The sequence below is a fragment of the Delphinus delphis genome, chromosome 1 (assembly GCF_949987515.2).
Source record: "Delphinus delphis chromosome 1, mDelDel1.2, whole genome shotgun sequence".
Taxonomy (NCBI): Eukaryota; Metazoa; Chordata; class Mammalia; order Artiodactyla; family Delphinidae; genus Delphinus; species Delphinus delphis.
In genome coordinates this window covers 101,077,603-101,097,922 of record NC_082683.1, presented here as the reverse complement: position 1 = coordinate 101,097,922, position 20,320 = coordinate 101,077,603, and the positions used below count along the sequence as shown (strand labels likewise).

The 20,320-nt window shown below is 45.8% G+C and overlaps 1 protein-coding gene across 1 annotated transcript in view; it reads left to right on the top strand.

The window, feature by feature from the left end:
* Window positions 1-20,320, top strand: part of NGF (nerve growth factor) — a 50,536-nt gene that overhangs the window by 8,076 nt on the left and 22,140 nt on the right. The window lies entirely within an intron of this gene.

The following is a 20,320-nucleotide window of genomic DNA, read 5'->3' as shown; positions in this document are numbered from 1 at the left end:
TCTGGGATTCCTAGTTGTGTGATCTTGGGTAACTTGTACTGTAAGGATCAGCGGCCTCATCTGTAAGGTCAGACTAATTGCTTCCTCATAGGGCTGTTGTGTAGATTGAGTGACTAAGATAAAGTGCCTGGTACTATGCCTGCCACCAAGGAGGCCTCAGGAAGCAAGAGCCACTGGCATCACCTGTCCTCTCCTCCCCCCCGCCCCCGCCTCCTCTTCCTTCTTTATCTTCTTCTTTGAGACTAATCAACCTCATCAGAACCGTGACTTCCCTAGATGTTTCTATCCCTGAGGTTGGCTGCTTCTCTGGCCAACCCAGCGAAGAAACAACAGCAATCATCTCTCACCTTTGTCCCTACCTTTCTCTACCGTCTTTCCCTATGTCACGTTTGCATAGCCATCTGTCTGTGATTCTGTTCCCCAGACATGATCATGACAGTAATTGTCCAAGGGGCCCAAGACATCCCCCTCCCTGTCACTAAGAACCATCAGAGGGGTATCCCAGCCTTCCCTGGCCTTGTGACCGGGATGAATGCTTTGGTCCTAATGTGGTGGTATAGTGACTCTGGAGCTTCTGTTCCCACAAATCACATCCTTCCTCCTCAGTATATTTTTGTAAGGGCAACAGGGCTAAGATACCATTAAAATGTTGACATTGTCAAATTCTTAAGAAGTTCCTGCCCAGAGCAGAGAGCCTAACATTTTCTCGTGAGCGAGGCTCCAGGCGGCCCCAATGTGGAGGGTTTCAGTTTCTCTCCTGGTATAAACAGCCTAGAGGCTCCTGGCGTGGGCCCTGGAGCTGACAGCTTCAGGTAAACCAAACCCTAATCCTGACTCCGGTCCTCAACCTGGCCCTAATGTGTCACTGACCCCAGACCACCCCTTTCCAGCTTGAAGTGTGGAAGACTGACCCACACCAGGGGCCACAAAGATGATATGCCCCAGTTTTCCTGAGAGCCTGGCTAACGCAGCCCCTGAAGACAGGTCAGGGATGACAAACTGCTGCCTCTTTGTTCAGACGGAAGCTTCACCTTTCTCCCTCCTCTGTTTCCCGTGCTCGCCTGGGGCTCATTCCAACTCTTTTCTTGTAAAATGCCCTCCCCCTGGGCCCCATTTTCACCACTCAGATTCAAAGAGGATTATTAGTGACATCTCCTCAAATACTGAATTCCTATCCAGACCAAAGGTTTAAAGCTCCTTTCCAGGCAGTTAAGACATCTCTATTTGAGGTTGCAGGGCAGGGGGCCTAAGGGGAGAAGGCAGACGTGGATCTGGTGTAATTTTCATCTCTGTAAGAGTCTCCGTGCTTTTCCACCACTCATCCCACTATTCCCTGTAAAACTAATGTCACCAGGCCAGTTGCACATTTTAAATAACATTTATAGCAGAAGAGACACATTTGTGACATCATACCCAGCCCCTTTCTCCTTAAGCAGGTGGGTTATATTGAGCCAAGCTCCGGGAGCTTGACTGGACCATAAGCAAAGCAGTTAAGAGGCTGTTTAAATCCATCACTGTTGCACCTGGGTTTTTTGTTTTGTTTTGTTTTGTTTTGAAGAAAAAGTGAATGCTGACTTAACATTTTCTGTGCCCAAAAGGGGGGGGGGGGAAGAAAAAGCATATTTCCACCCTTTCTGAAACTTGCAATGACAAATGGAATCAATTGTCCCAGAACATGACATACCACCAAGAATATTTCTTATGCATGAAACGAATTACCTTTCTTTTCATCTGGGTTCAAGGGTATTGTGTCTGTCCTCTCACGGGGAAAGTGTGAACACTTAGAAATGTTTTCATTTTCTTTTTCAGGAGGTCAGACACCAAAGCCTGACTCCAGATTTCATGCCCATGTGTCAGCATCTCTGTATCTTGGAAATGAAAGAAAATATTTAGGGAGTGGGGCTTTTAAGTATTATTTTGATTTTTTCTAAAAAAGAGTGGGACAGAAAGTAGAAGGCTTAATAAAGCAACAAATATGTTTCAAAGATTATTTTTAAAGCACCTTTATGATTAAGGGGAAAGAAAGGAATTTTAAGTTGGCACAGTGTACAGAATGTCCTCCTTCTACCCATTTCCACTTCTTAAATGATTATGGACCTACTGCAGAATTCGGACTGGCAATACTTGTGCTTGGGAAAATTTCACAAACCTGTCTGAAGCTTATTTCTTTTATGGATTGGGAAAGTTGTTATGTAAGAAAGAAAAATGGTTAAGTCAGATATAGGTTATTTATTTCAACTCAGTACTACTGAGAGCTAGGAAACTGGGGATTATTTCTGGCTCAGCTTCTTCCTAGCTGTGTAACTTGGGCAAATCACAGAACCCCTCTGAGCCTCTGTTTCTTAATCAGTAAAATGAGAATAATAATATTGCCCCTGCATTACCAGACGGGGCTGCTGCCTTGAATATGGTTGCCAGCTGGGAAGATACCTTGACTGTAGGTATAAGAGGTAAGATGTGAGAGCCCTGGACAAGGACCATGAGACTCCTGGCGCCAGTGCCGGCTCTGCCCTTAGTTGGGTGAGGAACCTTGACAGTCACTTACCCTGCATGAGCCATCCCAGCTCCCATCTGCCCGTCTCAGATGCAGTAGCAGATGTGAAGGCACTTCAAGCCTAGGCAGAAACAAGCTGTTCCCACCATGGTGGGAACGGAGGCCTGTGCCAGGCACTGAGTGGGCCCCTGCGAGACTGAGGCCAAGGGTGCCATGGAAAAAGTATGAACGTGGAATCAGCCTCTCCAGGGCTCCAGGCCCAGGAGTGGCGTTGAAAACCACATGTGATCGAGGGCAAATTACTGCAGCTCTCTGATTTCCAGTTTCCTCAGCTGTGATATGGAACTAGTAGCACTTACTTCTTAGTGCAAAGATTAAACCAGGTGACCCCTGCCAAGTCCTTGGGTTGTCCAAAACCCAGTTTTATAGTGGTCCTTGGTGTTGATCACAAATGAGCGCCCCAGGGGCTCCCCGCTTAGGCAGTGACCTGGCTGAGGACAGTCCAAGGTGGATGAGGTTGCCAGGCCAGGATGCCTCGGGGATGAGAAGCTCTCCTAATGTCCCCTCTCTCTCACCGACCCTCTTCTCTGTCTCCTTTGCTGGCTTTTCCTTCTTCTGACCTCTAAATATTGGAGTGCCTGGAGCTCAGTCCAGGGTCCTTTCTTTCCCCCAGGCATTAAAGGTGAGCTACACCTTCTGGATGTCTATTTCCAATCTGGACTCTCCCCTGGGCTCCAGGCTCTTCTGTTCTACTGTCATGGCCACTTGGAGATCTAATGGACATCTCCAGTTGAGAATTGTTGACCCCTGAACTACTTTTCTCCGAGTCTTATTTTAGTCTTCCCCATTTTAGACAATGACATCATTATTCCCAGTTGCTCAGACCCCAAATCTAGAAATCATCCTTGACTGGACCTTCCTCATCACCTTTTATATTCAATCCACCAGCAAGTCTCACTGGTTTCCAAATAAGTTCTGAGCCCAGTCCCTTCTCAGCATCCCACTACTGCCTCTTAGTCCCAACCACTATCACCTCTCAGCCAGACGACACAGGGACCTCCTCCTGGATTCCCTGCCTCCACTCTTGTTTCCCACAGCCTTTTAACCCAACAGCAGTCACAATGCCCTTTTAAAGATGTAAATCATGTCATGTTATTTCTTAGCTCTCAACCCTCCAATTAATTACACAGAGAATAAAATCCATACCCTTGCCATGGCCTCATTTCAATGGTTCCTAACCCAGTGGACATTTGGCAACATCATACATTTTTGATTGTCACACGTGGAGGGGGCCGGGGGTGGGGTGATACCAGCATCTAGTTGGTGGAGTCTGGGATGCAGCTAAACATCCTGCAGTGCCCAGGACAGCCCTCAACAACGAAGAATTATCTGGCTGAAAATGTCAGCAGGGTGAGGCGGAGAATGCCTTTATGTGATCTGGACCCTGACCCTCCTTCCTGTGTCCTGTATCACTCCTCCAATCGCCTGCTACGTGGCAGCCTCTCTGACATTCTTGCTATGTCTTCAACATATCACTCTTGCTACTGACTTAGGCCTTTGTACTTGCTATTTCCTCTGTTGGGGGCACTTCTACCCACAGGTCTTCTTCACATGGTTAGCTTTTGCTCATCGTTTATGTCTGCTCAGATGTCACCTCTTGAACACCGTAATTTAATGTCTATCCCCACTCGACCAAACCCTGCCATGGTAGGTTCTGTTCCCTTACCCTACTTTCTTTATTTCACAGTACTTAGTCCTATTATTGGTTTTCTTGGTTATTATCCTTCTCCTCCACAGGAATGTAAGAATGGGGACAGGGACTTTGTTGTGTTCACCAAGGGCTGCATCACATATAGGAGCTCAAGAAGTATTTGTTGAATGAATAAATGGTTGGTAAATATGGCACAGACGGGGATTACTACAAAAGGTTAGGAAAGGAGACCATCAGTGGGATCCAGCACGTAGGGGAAGGCTTCCTGGAGGAGGTGTGACATGGGCTGCTTTGCAAGTTTGTGCAGCCCTCACCCCTTCAGCTAAGGTGGTCCCAAATGGAGCAGGGCTGTGGCCTCCTCTGAAGCCTGAATGTACCTGGGGGCACCTCTTGTAGATTAGAGCCAGCTGTGGACTTTAATATTCAATAGGGTGGAGAGCAGAGCTGGAGGGCTCAGGGGTCTAAGATGTGTGATTGAAGAGAGGAGCCAGGAAAGAGAGGCGAGTGGGAGAAAAGCAGGAGCAGGAAGGAGAAACCTAGGCTCCAGTTGGTTCAGATCAGGAGCAGAGCTCAGTATGGAGGGAGGGAGGGGTCTGGGACGGAAGAAAAGCCATCTCCAGGGAACATCTCTGGGTAGCTCATCCTGAAGGGCTGATAGTAGTTCCTGGAGAAGGAACTGGGGGTTCTTCTAAGTTTTCCAGGAGCCAAGTGAGACAACTGTGAGTTCGACTTGGGCCATTAGAAAGGCCAGCAAAGGGTAAAATCAGACCTTTCACGTAGCCAGGCAGAGGCTGTGTCCTGAATAGACATACTGACCCATATCTAGTTGGTATTACATGAGATAATTATGCAAATGTGGTTCCAGGATAGTCTTGATTTCAAGCACTCTGAGCCATTGCCAAACATTGGTCCTGTGCTTCAGTTTAAGAAAGCAATTCCCATAACGCCACACGTGACAATGTGTAGTCCACGTGCAGCATATGCCAGCTGATGAGTGGGTGCCCCCCACCGCCCCAGGTCAGCCCCCCCGTGCCACCTCACGATAGGATGTAAATGTCCAGTTCTTGAGGAGGGCTGGGTTCACATCATGGATTATTTTTCCAAGGTCTCAGGATCCCAGAGTTTGTAGATCATGGAGCCCCCATGGGAGGGGAATGCCTCGTCCCAGGTGCATAGCTCCACTCATCCCAACATCTCCTCCGAGTGACACGTATGGTCAGGGTCTGTGCCCTCACGGCCACCTCAGAACACTTACTCACAACTCTGGTTCATTTTGCTGCCTGGATACTTCTGAGGATATCACTATAGGGGATTAGCTGACCAACACCCTATTTTATTAGTCTGTTAATGTAAGTTTAGAGTAATACACCTCAGATGTAGACAGCTTACTCCAACCTCCCAAAAATATCATCATGAACATTTACAAGGTCTAAAGAATGATATAATGGTGGTGAAATTCAGATGCGTTACATTACCCCAATGTCTAATTTAGCCCTGACTCAGTCCATAGAAATATGGATTTCCCCACAGACGTAGTCTCATAGCTGCCTGGGCCCCATGTGCCTCATAGAGCTAAGGTGATGAGTCTGTCTGTCACACATCCTTGAAAGCCATAAAACACCCCTGAACTAACCATCTCTTTGCTGCGTCCTCAGAGAGCCGCTGACACTCACTTTGACGTTTTGGTCACAAAACCTGTCTGCCACTTGTCACTGGATCCCCCTTCCATCATTAGGTCTCCTTGGTATATAGAGATTTGATGCTCTCAAACTTCTACTCCATCAAAGGCTGATCTTTGACCCTTCGTTCATACTAAGAAATACATGGCCGACAAAGGCTCAGACAGATGCTTATCCCAGGGGCAAACGCTCTCAGCAGCCATCAAATTCCCTCGGTCAGAAGGCAGTGAACCACTCAGAGGCAACAGAGCAAGCAAAAGGCTAGCCCTGGTCCTTCCTTCCTACTGATGGTGTGACTTTACATATATTATAAAAACTCCCTTTGATTCTCAGTTTCCTAACTGTAACATTGGAATAATAATAATACCTCCTTTATAAAGCAGTGGTTAAATGAGAGCATATATGTAACAGCACAGTACTTGGCACATAAAAAGCTGTAACGGCAGCTATTTGCTATTCGTTATTAAAATCTTGGAAAGTAAAATTTCAGACATCAGTCAATGACTCATGGAAATATTTTGGAGCTTAAGGTCTTTGTGAAGTGAGAGGGAAAGGGAATGGAGTTTAAAACACTGGGAGGAAATCCCTAGCAGAGGAAGGCAGAAGTTCATCGTCACGGTGTCCCTGTGATTACCGTTCAATTGTGGGGTAAGCCTCAGTTAAGTCGTCTGTCAAATGGCAGTAATGATAAGGTTGCTCTGATGATTAAGTATAATAATGCCTATGGATGGTTAACATAGCATCACGCACGTCAGCCTTGAAAAGTTTAGGGTTCTTGTTGTCATGGTTGTTATCACAACCTGTCTTCCCCATGCCAGGTCCTCTTGCAACTCTTTACTCAGGTCAAGCTTCCATGTAGAAAGTGCAGCCTAGCTTCCTAAGCACTATTCCAGGATTTAGGCTGGAGCACCTCTCCCCGACCCACAGGGGCCTGTCCCTGTCGCAGAGCATTTACAGCCAGCTAAGAATTACTCCCACAGATTTCTGGGATCCACTCCTTGCTGCCTCCATGTGGCTTTGTCATGTGGAAAGGCAATGTCATGCTATGCACAGACAGGGGACAGCTCCTTTCCTTTCTTACAAGGGGTTTGGTGGTAGTCTCACCTCGCTCTCACCTCTCATTCCTGGGATGGTCACAAAAGCGAGGGAACCATGGCCCTTGAAATGAATTTATGCAGCAACAGGTAAAAGGAAAAGGGGCCCAGAACTTAGCTTTTGCCATTGGTCTTGCCAGAAAGTGCTGGACTGGGACAGAAAAGCAATCCCAGAGAGAAGGGTCCTCTAGCTTCCTTGGACTCAAGGAGAAGTAAATTGTAGGTTGCCTGATTTGTGATCAAAGCTACCGAAATTTATAAAATGTTCTGAGGATGTTTCTGCCCATGTGTTCCTAAGTAAACCTATAAAAATGGAGGAATATTTTGGTTCCAACAAAACTGGTGATTAGGACTGATTCCTACTGCCAAGGTGAGGTCTGCCTTAAAGCTAACTATTCAGCAGGTGTCACTGGCTTCTCACTGCACTGTTCTGGGCTTTAGCAGGATATAAGGACGTTTAAGACTTGGACCTGCCCACAAGGGACTTAGGAACTGACCGGCAGTTCTTACTTCATTTTAATTCCAATGAAGCCTTTAGCCTTTTGGGAAAAAGACTCACTGGGATGAATCTAATACCACAGGGCTGGCTGTCAGATGGATTCTTCTATGACCCGGTGGCCTTGGACATGAAAAGGAAATGAAAACATTTCATTATGAGATTTTCTTCCCCCCCTTCCGCATGTTTCCGCCGTCTGCCCCGCCTACCCTCCACACCACACATACACATGCACACACACACACACACACGCACACACACGCACAGGCACTTATAACCAGACGCACATATACACACATACATACACCCACACACCCCACATGAAAGAGTGAAGACATTGCTGAAGCAGCTGCAAACATTCAAAAATTGCGTTACCTTCCTGACTCAAGTATCCATAGAATCTTAGCATTGAAAGAATCATGCGAAATCATTCAGTCTTTATATAGAGATATAGATACAAATTTTGAAAAAGAAGGAAAAAAAGCCAGAAAGGTAGCAGGTGAAGTGCCTTGTCTAAAATCAGGGTCATCGACCAAGCCCAGCTCAGGTCTCAGGTCATTTCTTTTTTTCATTCTTTCATCAGCTATTTCACAAGCACCGATTTTGTGCCGGGAGCCATGCCCGGCATCCTTGATACAAGGGAGACAAAAACTGTACAGAGTTCCTCCCTCACAAGGCTTACAGACTAGTTGGGAAGACAGTGGCGAGAATCACACAAAGGAATGGGCGGTTTCCACTCTGAGATGTGCTCCATGTGAGAGATCCACGTGCCATTGGAGAGGGGGTCCTAGCGGGGTAGGGATGGTTCCTGGAGGAAGGCGTGATTCATTTGAGAGCGGAAAGGTAGGCAGGAGAAGGAGAGATGCCCCCCAGATGAAGGGAAGTCTCCCTTCCTCACCCAGGAAGATATTTCCGACACTGGTGTGCTGAGGCGGGCTCCGACAGGCTCTCACCTGATCCTCCGCGAGCTTCTCTTCCCAACTCCACACTCAGTGAGGTCACACTGGTAGCTTGAAATTAGCCACGGTGGGAGTATTTACACCCCAGAAAGCAGCAGATGCTACAAATCAAGGTCCATCCCACTTTGGAGAACCGCCTTTACCAACACACCATGGGCTCCAACTACGTTCTACCTGCTTCCTGCTGTGGACAGCACAGACCCTGCCCTTTAAGCCAAATGCCTGTCCCCTTCCTGCAGAGACTCTTCCAAGAGCCTATTCCCAGAAAGGCACTGTCAACAAGTGACTGGGGCCTTGGGGCTGTTTATGTCACACCCTGGGCCATCTGGCTTCTAAGAAAGAGCCCGTTCTTGTGGTCTTCGTCAGCCCCTTGCCATCTAATGATATTTATCAACCACCTCTATGAGACACTTGGTCAGGCAGATCTCCGGTCAGGCTTTGACCCCTCAGGAATTCGGGGCCTGGCTGAGGCTGCTAGGCTGACATTGTTCTTCCTTAATATAACTCGGGCTGCTCGGGGCACAAGAACCAGGGGCTGAACGCTCAGCCAAGGGCACGAGATCAGGACGTGGCACCACTGCTGTTTTTCCCAGTCTGTTTCTAGGCACAGGAAACACCAGGTGAGCACAGGTCAGAGTTCACAATATAGATGATCTGGTCAAGTTTTAAAAACAACTGATTCTACTATCCTTGCACCTTCGCTGTCCTCCCAGTTTTCTAAAGGGATCTGCCAAGAGAAAGAGTGAGTGTTGAGTTCTTACAAAGACGGACAGGAAGCAAAGCAGGTGGACATGGCAGAGGTGGTGCTTTACAGTGGAAGTACCTTTGTTTCCAGGGCACGTGTGCACCTGTGTGTGTGTGTGTGTGTGTGTTTCTGTGTGTCTGCGTGGTGTCTGCTGTGCACACAGAATATGGGCTCTGGATGATGGTGCAGGTGCAGATGAGGCAGTCAGCAGGGCTGTGAGATGGAGAATCTTGGAGGAAAAGACCAGCCATGGGGTCTGGGTGGGAGAAGAAGCTGGACACTCGAGATGATTCCCTCTGATCAGCTCCCAGCTCCCGGATGGGAGCCCGTGATGCTCACACTTGGCTCACCCTGGGGAAGGCACCCGCTGTGCTATGGAAACTCAACCATTTACTAGCTTAACCTCTCATCAGATTTAAAGGCTGGGTGACACCAACCAGCAAGTCTCCCAGCCAGGATTTTCAGTTAGAGCCAGGCATGAGTAGGCAGGGAATAATTTAGGGGGTCCTGTGAAGCCACCCAACGTTATCTGCCCATAGCACACTCTGGGCACCACCCCTTAGGTGGACTGTGGGTCTCCAGATGGCTTCCCTTAAAAGCAAAACCCAAATGATCAGGGCAGCATTACTAACACCTACTCCTGAATTAGGTTCTCAGATGATCAAACTGCACACGCAGGCTGGCAGTGGATGCACTGAGGGACAGAGGCTGCCCAAAGGGGATGTGGGGGGAAGACCAGCAGGTGGGCCGCCAGGGTGGTAGGACATGGTGATGCCGCAGCAGTTGCTGTTTGTAGGTGCTCTGTATTTAGAGCACAGAGGAGATGATGAAAGAGAGAGGGTGGCTGGAGGCCACAGATGTGCCAAAGGAGGTTGGCACTGGTGAGCTGCCCACAGTAATGCAGACGAGAGTCGGGTGGATGTGAAGACAGCCCCCGGCTGCTGTGCAGAGAAGCTACATCCCCTTGCTGTTCCTCTGCTGACACTGCCTTGGAGTCCAAGGGTACCTACTGACCCTTCTGGCAATGCGCCATAATTCCAGGGTCCTGACCCAGATCCCGTGAGTCAGTGAGGCAGTCGAGAGGGCAGCCCTGTCCAGCCATCCGTAGAGGGACTGTGGGCGGTCCCCATTCTCCACGGCAGTTGTGCAGGTTGTGTCCTGTATCGGGTATCCGGCCGAGGGGGTGAGTGGGAGCTCTGCTGATGGAAGGGCACCTTCCACTAATTCACACAAAGGCTCCACGGGATCTGGCTGCAGCCTGCCCCTGGGAAGCCCCCCTGGGTCCTGGAACAGAGGCCACGAGAGAGGATGGGAAGCCCAGAGAAGGGGGAAGTTGTGTACCGTGGGGCCAGGGGAGGGGCAGCCTTTGTGGGAGGGAAAGGTGAAGACTGATGCTGCCCGCTTACCATCTCCTAGAGCAGCACAGGGTTATCTGTTTACTCCACCGAAAGCCACACGGTCTGAAGATCAAGGGATGTTTTCTTTATTAACAGTGAAATAACTCACGAGTTTATGTTATCATGTGCATTGTCTAAATATTGTTAAATAAAACATCTTATTGCCAATAATTACCCAAACATTTCAGTGACACGGGACTCCTGCCAGCGGCAGGGATGGGATTCCAGTTCGACAGTGAGAGCCAAGCGTTTACTTTGCCGCACACAGTCACTTGACTGGGGTCTCCTGACTGCGGCTCTACTCAGTGGAAGCTCTTTATCAGTCCCAGGTGAAGAGAGCTCGGATAAAGTGCGAATTATTCTCTGTGGTCAGATCCCAAAGTATGTGGGTGACAAACACAGCAGCATCGTTTCCTTGAGTGAGTCCTGTTTTCCATATGTGGGAGGAATTCCAGACTTGAGAAGTCTGCATCCAGACTTCATAGATTTTTTTGTTTCTAATTGAGACAACACGACTAACCATAAAGAACAATACCAGCCTGGCTTCTAAGCTCCGAAAGGCTCTGGGTCACAACTTGACCTCCACAGGGATTGGACAGGCTCCAACAGCAACTACTCTCTCTGGTTGTCAAGCCGGACCACAGGCTCCACAAGAGCAACTTTCTGTTGGCTTGTGGAGTGTGGAGACAGAGCAGATGTGTCTGCCTGCTAATGCACTGTGGGATGGAGTTGCTCTCTGGGCTTATTGAAATCAGATGCCCAGCCCTCAGAGCTGCCCTGCAAACACATGGTGGCTCCACGCAAGCGTCATCACATTGGAAAATTACAAGAGCCATGACTCCACCTACTCACCCCCGTGCAAGACTCCATTTTTACCAACTGGGCAAGAGAAAGGCCTTCCCTCCTCCATTACACACTCCGAGGGGCCAGGCCCATGCCAAAATAAAGTACTTCTAGATAGCTAAAGTGGTATGAAAATTTGAGTACCAAAGACAATGCTGCAGGATGTGACCAAAATGTTAACATTGGTTATCTCTGAGTAGTGGGATTGGAATAAAAAGCATGATGGCATATCGGGAATTGTGCATACTTGTTTGAGAAAATTACACTCAATCCCCAAATAATATTCCACTTGTTACAAACAAATCCTGAGGTTATGGGGAAATCTCTTCTCTTAATATGCAATGTCATTTGAGAAAAATACATCTTAAAATGCTAGTTAGTTAATAAACTATTTCAGTTGCTCTAAGATTTAAAAGTTTAATCAAAATTGTATTGACTCTCTTTGAGATTTTCTAGGTTAAAATTACGTAACCCGAGTAAAATATTGTTAGAGTGAGTTTGTTTGTTGGTTGTTTGATTTTTGAGATTTACCTAAGCAAATATATATACTCTGGTTTCCTCCTCTGTACAAAAACCAAACAACTCTACTCATAGAGCTATTACGAGCATTAAGTGAGATAATCCATTTAAAGTATTTACCACAGTAGCTGGCACATGTAAGATATCTGATAAATTTTAGCTATCATTAGCCATATATATATATATTTGCAAAATATATATATATATATATATATATTTGCCAAAAAAAAAAGAAAGAAAGAAATAGGTTGGCAATGAGCAGATATCAACTGTTTTCTTTTTTGAATTTATCTGAGATACATGAGTGTGAAACAAATATCTAGGGCCCAACTCAAGTCTTCCAGCCTCCATCAGGTCTTAGATCTCATCCCAGTTACTCCTATAAATAATGCATAATTTGGTGAGGCAGAAATTTAGGACTGAAAGGAGTCTTAGAGATAATTGGTCCAGACCATTTTACAGATGTAAAATGAGCCCAGATGTGTGATGACTTACCGGATGTCACTAACAAAGACCAGACCAGACCCTAGGCCCCTGACTGTTTCCTGACTGTTTGTGCATCTCTTTTCACTCTGACAGATGGCTTCTTGGTTTCTCTAGTGGTTGATGTGTAAGGATACTGACTCCCCACTGGTGCCCTACACTACTCATAATATCACCCGGCACGTAGCATAGCCCCGGAGGTATAGCAGGTATTTGATAAATGGTTTGCTCAATGCAACTCAACAGCAAGTTTGCAGCCTCTGATATGCCAGGTGTATGCTGGACAGTATAAAGGATAGGAAGCTAAATAAGACAGAGTGACTGCTTTTGAGAAGCTTCCTGAGACTGACCAGGGAAGGCACAGAAGGGGATGAGGGGGAGGGGGGTCTCAGAGCAGGAAGACTTGTTTAATTTCATCTACAGAAAAATGAAGGTCAGAAATTGAATCACGTAATAAACCTCAGTGAGTTAGTTCTCCGGGCTCCTTATCCCAGACAAACTCCAAATCTCAGTATTTCCAAAATTTACATTTACGGCTCTTGACCTCTCTCCTTTACCTCCAGATTTCCATATTAACCGCTTACTTGCACTCTTGTCCAATAGGGATCTCAAATTTACCATGTCCATACCAAACTCTTGATTTTGCCCTTGAAATCTCTTCCTTCCCTGGTGTTCTCTATCGCAGGAAATCACAGCTCCATCCTGCTGGATGCTAAAGCCTTGGAGTCATTCTTGATTCTCCTCTTCCTCACTCCTCCATACCCCAGTCCATTCGGGAATCCTGTTCACTCTGTTTCTTCAGTAGATCCCACTCACGGTGTCTTCCCACTGCCATGACAGCCCTGACTGACCATTACCACCTCCTGCTGGATTGTTACAGGGGCCGCCTCACTGATCTTCCTGCTTCTACTCTTGGTCCCCACTGCGCAAGCTGAGCCAGAGTGCTCCTTTTAGAATATATCAAATCAGGTCACTTTCCTGCCCAAAGCCTTTTAATGGCTTCTTCTCTCCTTCAGAATAAAGTCCAAAGCCCTCACCAAGGTCCATAAGGCCCTAAAAGAGCTGTCCCAGTTGCCTCTCAGATCCCATCTTCTGCCACTCTCCCCAGGGATCACTCTGCTCCAGCCGCAGGGGAATGTTTGCTCTCTTCAGCCGAACACGTTCCTGCCTCAGGACCTTTACACTGGCCATCCTCTCTGCCTAGAAGGTTTCTCCCACATTTCTGCATAGCTCTCTGCCACACTTTATTCAGATCTCTGTAAACATCACCTCATCAGAAAGACCTTCCTGTCGCAAACTAGCACGTCCCCAATTTGTAATTCCCAAACCCTTATCATGCTTTGTTTTTTTCTAGCAGTTATCACCAACTGACATTTTCTTGGTTATTTGTCCTTTATTTTCTGTCCATATCCACTAGAATTTAAGGTCCTTTAAAGCAGGGAACTTTTTCACCTTGTCCACTACTGCACCCCCATATCTAAAATAGGGTCTTGGCAGGTAGTAGGTTCTCTACGTATTTGCTAAACAAGTGAATTAACAATATGCTGTCATTCTGTGTTTCAGTTTAGCCGTTTGTGTACTTATCTCATTTCTCCAACTAGACCAGTCCTATTCCCCTCTGTAATTCCTGCAATCCCTAGCATGGGGTACCTGCACGGAACAGGTGCTCATCACATGTGTGTTGAATTAAACTGAAAAACTGCTAAGCACGAGCCACAGATTATGTGACTTAAATCCAGTTCATGTCGTCTATAAGGGGCGCTGTGCCCAGAGGGTTTGTTAATCTTTCTGAGAGATGGTCCCAGTGTTTCTTTATAACTTACGCAGCAACTCTGGGGAGACAGAGCAGCACAAATGGAGCTTTGTGTGCTGGAGAAAACAGAGGTGCAGTCACAGCAGAGCGAGCGTCCCAAGCCAAGCTCTGGGAAAAGCAACAGAAGCAAATGTGACCAGAGGGCTGACTGGCCCAGAGCCACCAAGGTCAAGGGTCTGTCTTAGAGGGGAAGGGTATACCATACATCCTCCACAGAACCATGCAGACAAACCTTGGTGAGTCAGACACACCAGGATTTTGGCTCCTGTCTGATTCTGCTACACTTCTACAGGACTTGACAACTTTGTTCCTCAACTTGGGAATTGCATCCATTTGTTTGTGGTATGACCCAGGGTCTTTCTGCAGTGTCATCCTCTGGACCCATGCCCCCAAGCCCTGATACAGATGAGGATGTACTATCATGAGGCCCATTCCGAACAACCCGCTCCTTTGGAAGGAATCCAGGTACAAAATTCAAGGCTATACATTGGGCTAGAACATGACACAATGTACTAGGAATCATTTTACAAATTTATCTTAAAAGCAAAGCTACTTGCAGAAAGGGATTTAACTCTGCCTTCAACTGTAACCTCAGGCTCAGATGTTTAAACAGAAATAATTCACAAAATGTGTCACTGTCTGCTTGTATTTTCTCCCAATGGCAATAGAATATTACTCAACTCCCCAATTCACCATCAATTATTTTTAAACTGCTTTGTCTTTTAATAAAAACCCTTTGGGATCTGGAAGACTTCTTTCAAAAGTTGATTAGAAAAGGAAAAACAACTGTACATTTGAAAGCTATATTAAAGTTAAAAAAAGAAACTTTTAATAAGGTAAAGAAACAAGATAATAGGCATTTTTGCTTTTACCTTTTTAGTGGATTGGTGCCCATACGTGATCCTTATAATTGGAAACTATGTAAGGAAACCCACCAAAACCAAAGCAAGTGCAAATTTACACAAAACAAACAGCAGCTGTCCCAGATCATCTAGGGCTCTGGGGCCAGCAGTCTGCTGAGAATTTATCAAGCCCAGTTGAGCAGTTCAGGGCAAAAGACATTTAAAAAAATAAAAGTACAAGCCCACTGGGAATATTAAGAAAAGACTCATCCAAAATTTTAAAAAATGTCCATCCAAGGCTTAAGCCATTACATCAGGCCAAGCAGGACACTCTAAACCGGAGAGGCAAAGAGGCCACTTATGAGAACTGCTCAAGGACAGCATAAAATGTATGCCGGTCTTTCCTTCACACAGCTTGGTTTAGAGGGACAGGACTTCTTTTTTCCTCTCTCTTGAAAATCCCCAAATCACAGTTTTATGGGCTCCATTATACTGTGTTCAAAGCACTGATCAATCCAAGAAATGATTTTCTTTGGATAATTTAAATTAACTAGTCTCAAAGCGAATTTCTTGGTGTACTGATTCAAATTTATGTCACCAAATCTTCAGTAAAAAATGTTTCCATGATCAAATAAGTTTGACCTCAGATAAGTGAATCCTTCTAGAGATTCCCAATGCATACTAGCACATGGAAAGCTCTGATTAAAGAAAGCTGTTTCTAGCCCAACAATTCCCAAATGCATTTGACCATGGAACCCCTGTTTTATCAAATCTCTTTTGACATCCCAGGGGTGAGAAACACTGATTTTAGACATTCCTGTGATTTCAAGGCCAAGATCAAGGTCCACTTCCTGTTGAGATCATTCATTCACTTATTAAATGGACATTAATTTGTTGGCTTCTACAAACCAGGCTCTGTCTAGACACCAAGAAGAAAGTGTCAAGGTCCCTGCACTCTTGGTAGCTGTCAGTGTAATGGGAGAGGTAAACACGTGAAAAAATATCAACAACTCCATGCGATTGAGGCTTCTCTGAACCCCGTCTTTGCTAACAGTCCGTACAACACAATTTAGAACCCAAGTTATTCAGTAAATATTTCCTGTGCTCTTGTCTCATCTCCTCCCCTATACTGTTTATTACTTGAGGGTTAAGCTTGTGCTTTATGCTTGTCTAGTATTCTCTCTGATACTGAGCATGGAATTGGACACATAGTAGGTCATCCAGGGAATACTACTTGATTGATTAAAGACTAAACTAGATGACCCCTGAGTCCTTTTTCGTTTTGCAGAGTTTCTAAGAGTTTTTCTCAAATATTGGTACAATCCTATGCCTGCAAAATTATGGTGAACCACAAAAGCATTGAATAATTCATTAGCTTTAGTTATCCAGGGGCTGTCTTGATGCCATAGAAGTAACAAAATTAATGGCCCTCCTGGAGCTGGCCCTCCAAATAGGCAAGGAACAGCAAACCAAAGCAATTTACTGTGCTTATAGACATAGCTTAAGTGTTAAATCTTAGTGATTGACCTTGTTATCAGAGAACAGCCAAGTTTCTGATTTTACATGTGGGAATCCTGAGGCTCAGAAGAATGTTCAGCTATTCACTGTAGAATTTAATACAGATTAGGGTTAGCCACAATTGGTAACACTAGGGGAGTTGTTAATTTCTTGCTGGCAATTTCACTGTAAACTCCCTTCATAAATTTCAGATTTGAACTTGGCATTGTCATCTAGATGCACATTTATTTGACTTACGTATGCTGAGTGGTTCCTCATCACACGATCAGTAAGCAGACAGCACCTCAGATACTTTATATATTTGAGAATTGTTCAGAAGCACAGAAACTTAATGTCATAAGTGAATAAGGAAGTGAATGTAGTGGGGATAAGTTACATTGGGTTCTATTATGACAGGGCAAGGTTTCTCAACCTCAATACCATTAACGTTTCAGCCCAGATGATTCTTTATTGTGGCAGGTGGTCCCAAACACTATGGGATGGTAGCAACATCTATGGCCTTTACCTGTGAGATGCCAGTAGCAATTCCCCACTCCACTGTGACACCAGAAATGTCTCCAGATGTTGCCAAATATCTCCTGGGGTGGGGTTTGGGGGTCACAATCACCCTTGCTTGAGAACCACTGACTACAAAAGAACCCCTGGTGATTAAAGTCAGTGCCAGACTTTTTTTTTTTTTTTTTCATTTTGTGGATTATCTATTAGTATGTGCCCAGAGCATGGAAGTCAATGCTTACTGTGCTTTAGAACTAGATAATTCCTTTTTTCTAGCCTGTGTGGCCTGGGACAAATTACCTAACCTCTCAGAGTCTCAGTTCCCTTGTCTGTCTGGGACGTGCAAGTGAGCCACACACTAATAAGCCTCTAGTGTTATTCCTGGAGAGGGGCAGGCATGTGTTCAATGTTCGTGCTACCCTCCTCCCAACCTTCCTACCCCTCTTCCCCCCAGCCCCCTTCCCCCAAGCCTGGGGTGAACACAACCAAATAATATGCCCTACAAATAGCTTGGTGGTTTCTTTACAATTTTTTCCTTCCATAGAACAGGTAATCAGGAGCTGCCATTAAAACCAAACCTTATGTGAGCTTTGGGGGAACAGAACCACCTAAGTCCACAATAGATGAAGGAGAATCCGAGTTCCCAACTATTTGCATATGTATCCAAGAACTTCCAAGCATAGACAGCGTGTCCACAGACATAGAAACCATCCATCAGTTTCTTATTCTGTGTTCAATGTAGTACAACTGTAGCTTGAGTAAACAAAGAGGCTGCTCACAGACTGAGCATGTCCCCCACCTGCAGCCACCCAAAGTCAAAAAATAAACCTGGTGGCTTAGTCAGCAACACCGACTGCTCCTCTGCAGAATGCAGAAGCCCAGGCTCGGCACCTTGAGGGGAACATGAACACAGAAACAAATCTGGTATCACCTGAAACCTGAAGGGTTTACAGCAAGAACATAAGGAAAGGTTTATGGACCTTATTTTCATTATAAAGGCATCATAATGACATTATGAACCATTTGGAAAATGGGGGAGAAGGGAAGGAGATACCCAAAGTTCTAACACTCAGTACAACTGTTTTCATTTTAGATATTTACTTCCAGGCCTGGTTCCTGTGCGTGTGTGATTTCCCTTGGCTGCAATGATCTCATACATGGTCTTCCCTAACCCGTCCCCCCACTGCCATTCCACACTAGATTATAAGCATTTATCCTTGTTCTTACTGCCTTCACAGTTTTCATATTTAATGACTACACAGAAGTTCTAGAAAAAGATTTTCTGCCGAGTAACTAATGAACTATCCCACTATTGAAGAACCTTGGCTTCTGATTTTGCAATTATAAATAATTGAGGGGAAAAAAGCCATGAGTATAGCTCTTTCCTTCTTAGGATTATTTTTGTGGGATAAAATCTCAAAAGTGGATTAATAGGTGAAATCTATGGACATTTCTACAGTTTTAAATATACAATTGTCAAACTTTTAAAATATGTTATTCTGATTGTAAAAGCTCTTTGTGGCTCATTGCAAAATATTTAGAAAATACAGAAAAGTATAAAGAATAAAACATGGGACTTCCCTGGTGGTCCAGTGGTTAAAACACCGTGCTTCCATTGCAGGGGGGCACGGGTTCGATCCCTGGTCCGGGAACTAAGATCCCCCATGCCACAAAAAAGAATAAAACACACTCACCCATAATCCTTTAACTTGACTACTGCTAACATTTGCTGTATTTCCCTTCAGTCTTTTTTCCCTGTGTTCATCTTTAATATCTGCATCTATCTAAAATTTGTTTTATTTTAATATTATCCACCTGCTGTTAAAGACTATCTACCTGTCCTCCAGCAGGGCTGTGTTCTAAAGTCAATGTATAAGAGAGCAGTGAAGTGTAGCCAAATTTACCTTCAAAAACCCCTTAGGAAGTCTCCATGCTGAAGTATAACAATGGCTCTCAATAAGTTTAACCAGCTGGTTTTTCCTCCAGTATGGGAACAGACTGCTCTTTCTTCAGTGGAGCACCGGATGTAGCTGGCTTGCAAAGAGGCCATATTGTTTAAAACAGACGAATCTTTCAGACCAAATCTGCCCAGGCTCACAGAAGGAGAGGTGGATGGGAACTGACACTGATGGAAGAATTGTATCCCCACCTCCTGTGCTGGTTTGGTGGGATTACAGAAAGACTCACTCTCACTATTCACATGGTTATTCATTTTCTCTCTTTCTCTCCTTTCCTTCCTTCCTTCTTCCCTCCTTTTCTCCCTCCCTCCTTTTATTTGTTCTAATTGCTGATAATTTACACAAGCTTAATACTCTTATAATGAGAGGCTATTACATTTATTCAGCCTGAATTGAACATGGCTCGTGACAGGGAATTCTACCTCAGCTGGCAGCCGTTTCCCTTTGCTGGATATCGTTGGCAACCTAGTGTTGAGGTAGGACCCGCTTCTCTTCCATTTCTGTGCTTTCGTCCCAGTTGTGTCTCCTGGAACGATGGAGGGCATCTCTTCTCCCCTCCCTGTGGAAGCTTTCCTGAATTTGTGACATCGTACTTCAACCATTTTTATTATGGGGTGGTTTCCAGATGCCCCACCCTCCTGGTTTGCCTTTAACGTTTGCCTCACTGAGAAGAGAAGGATCGTGGGTCTTGGGCAGAGCCCGTGGTTTCCCTCAGCTCCTTCACTGACTGGCTGAGCAGCAGTAAACAGGGGAATGGCAGTGCCACAAACGGAGTGGCGGAAGCACACCTCCAAGACAGCCTCTCTGCAGCTCCAGCCCCAGCAGCTTGCATCTCAGATTTGTGGATGACACCTGGTGAAGCAGCGATGCGAGCCCAATGTGAAATCCAAGTACATCATCATTTATCTGTGTTTGTATTTGGTTAGGGGTTTTATTAATGACAGAGGATTTTTTTTTTTTTTTTTTTTTTTTGCGGTACGCGGGCCTGTCACTGTTGTGGCCTCTCCCGTTGCGGAGCACAGGCTCCGGACGCGCAGGCTCAGCGGCCATGGCTCACGGGCCCAGCGGCTCCGCGGCACGTGGGATCTTTCCAGACCAGGGCACGAACCCGTGTCCCCTGCATCGGCAGGCGGACTCTCAACCACTGCGCCACCAGGGAAGCCCAATGACAGAGGATTTGATTAAACAAAGTTTACACTATAACCAAGTCCAGCTGGATCTGTGCATCAGTGGGAAGCCCCAATTCCCCTGATGTTGTCCTTTAGTCCTTTTCA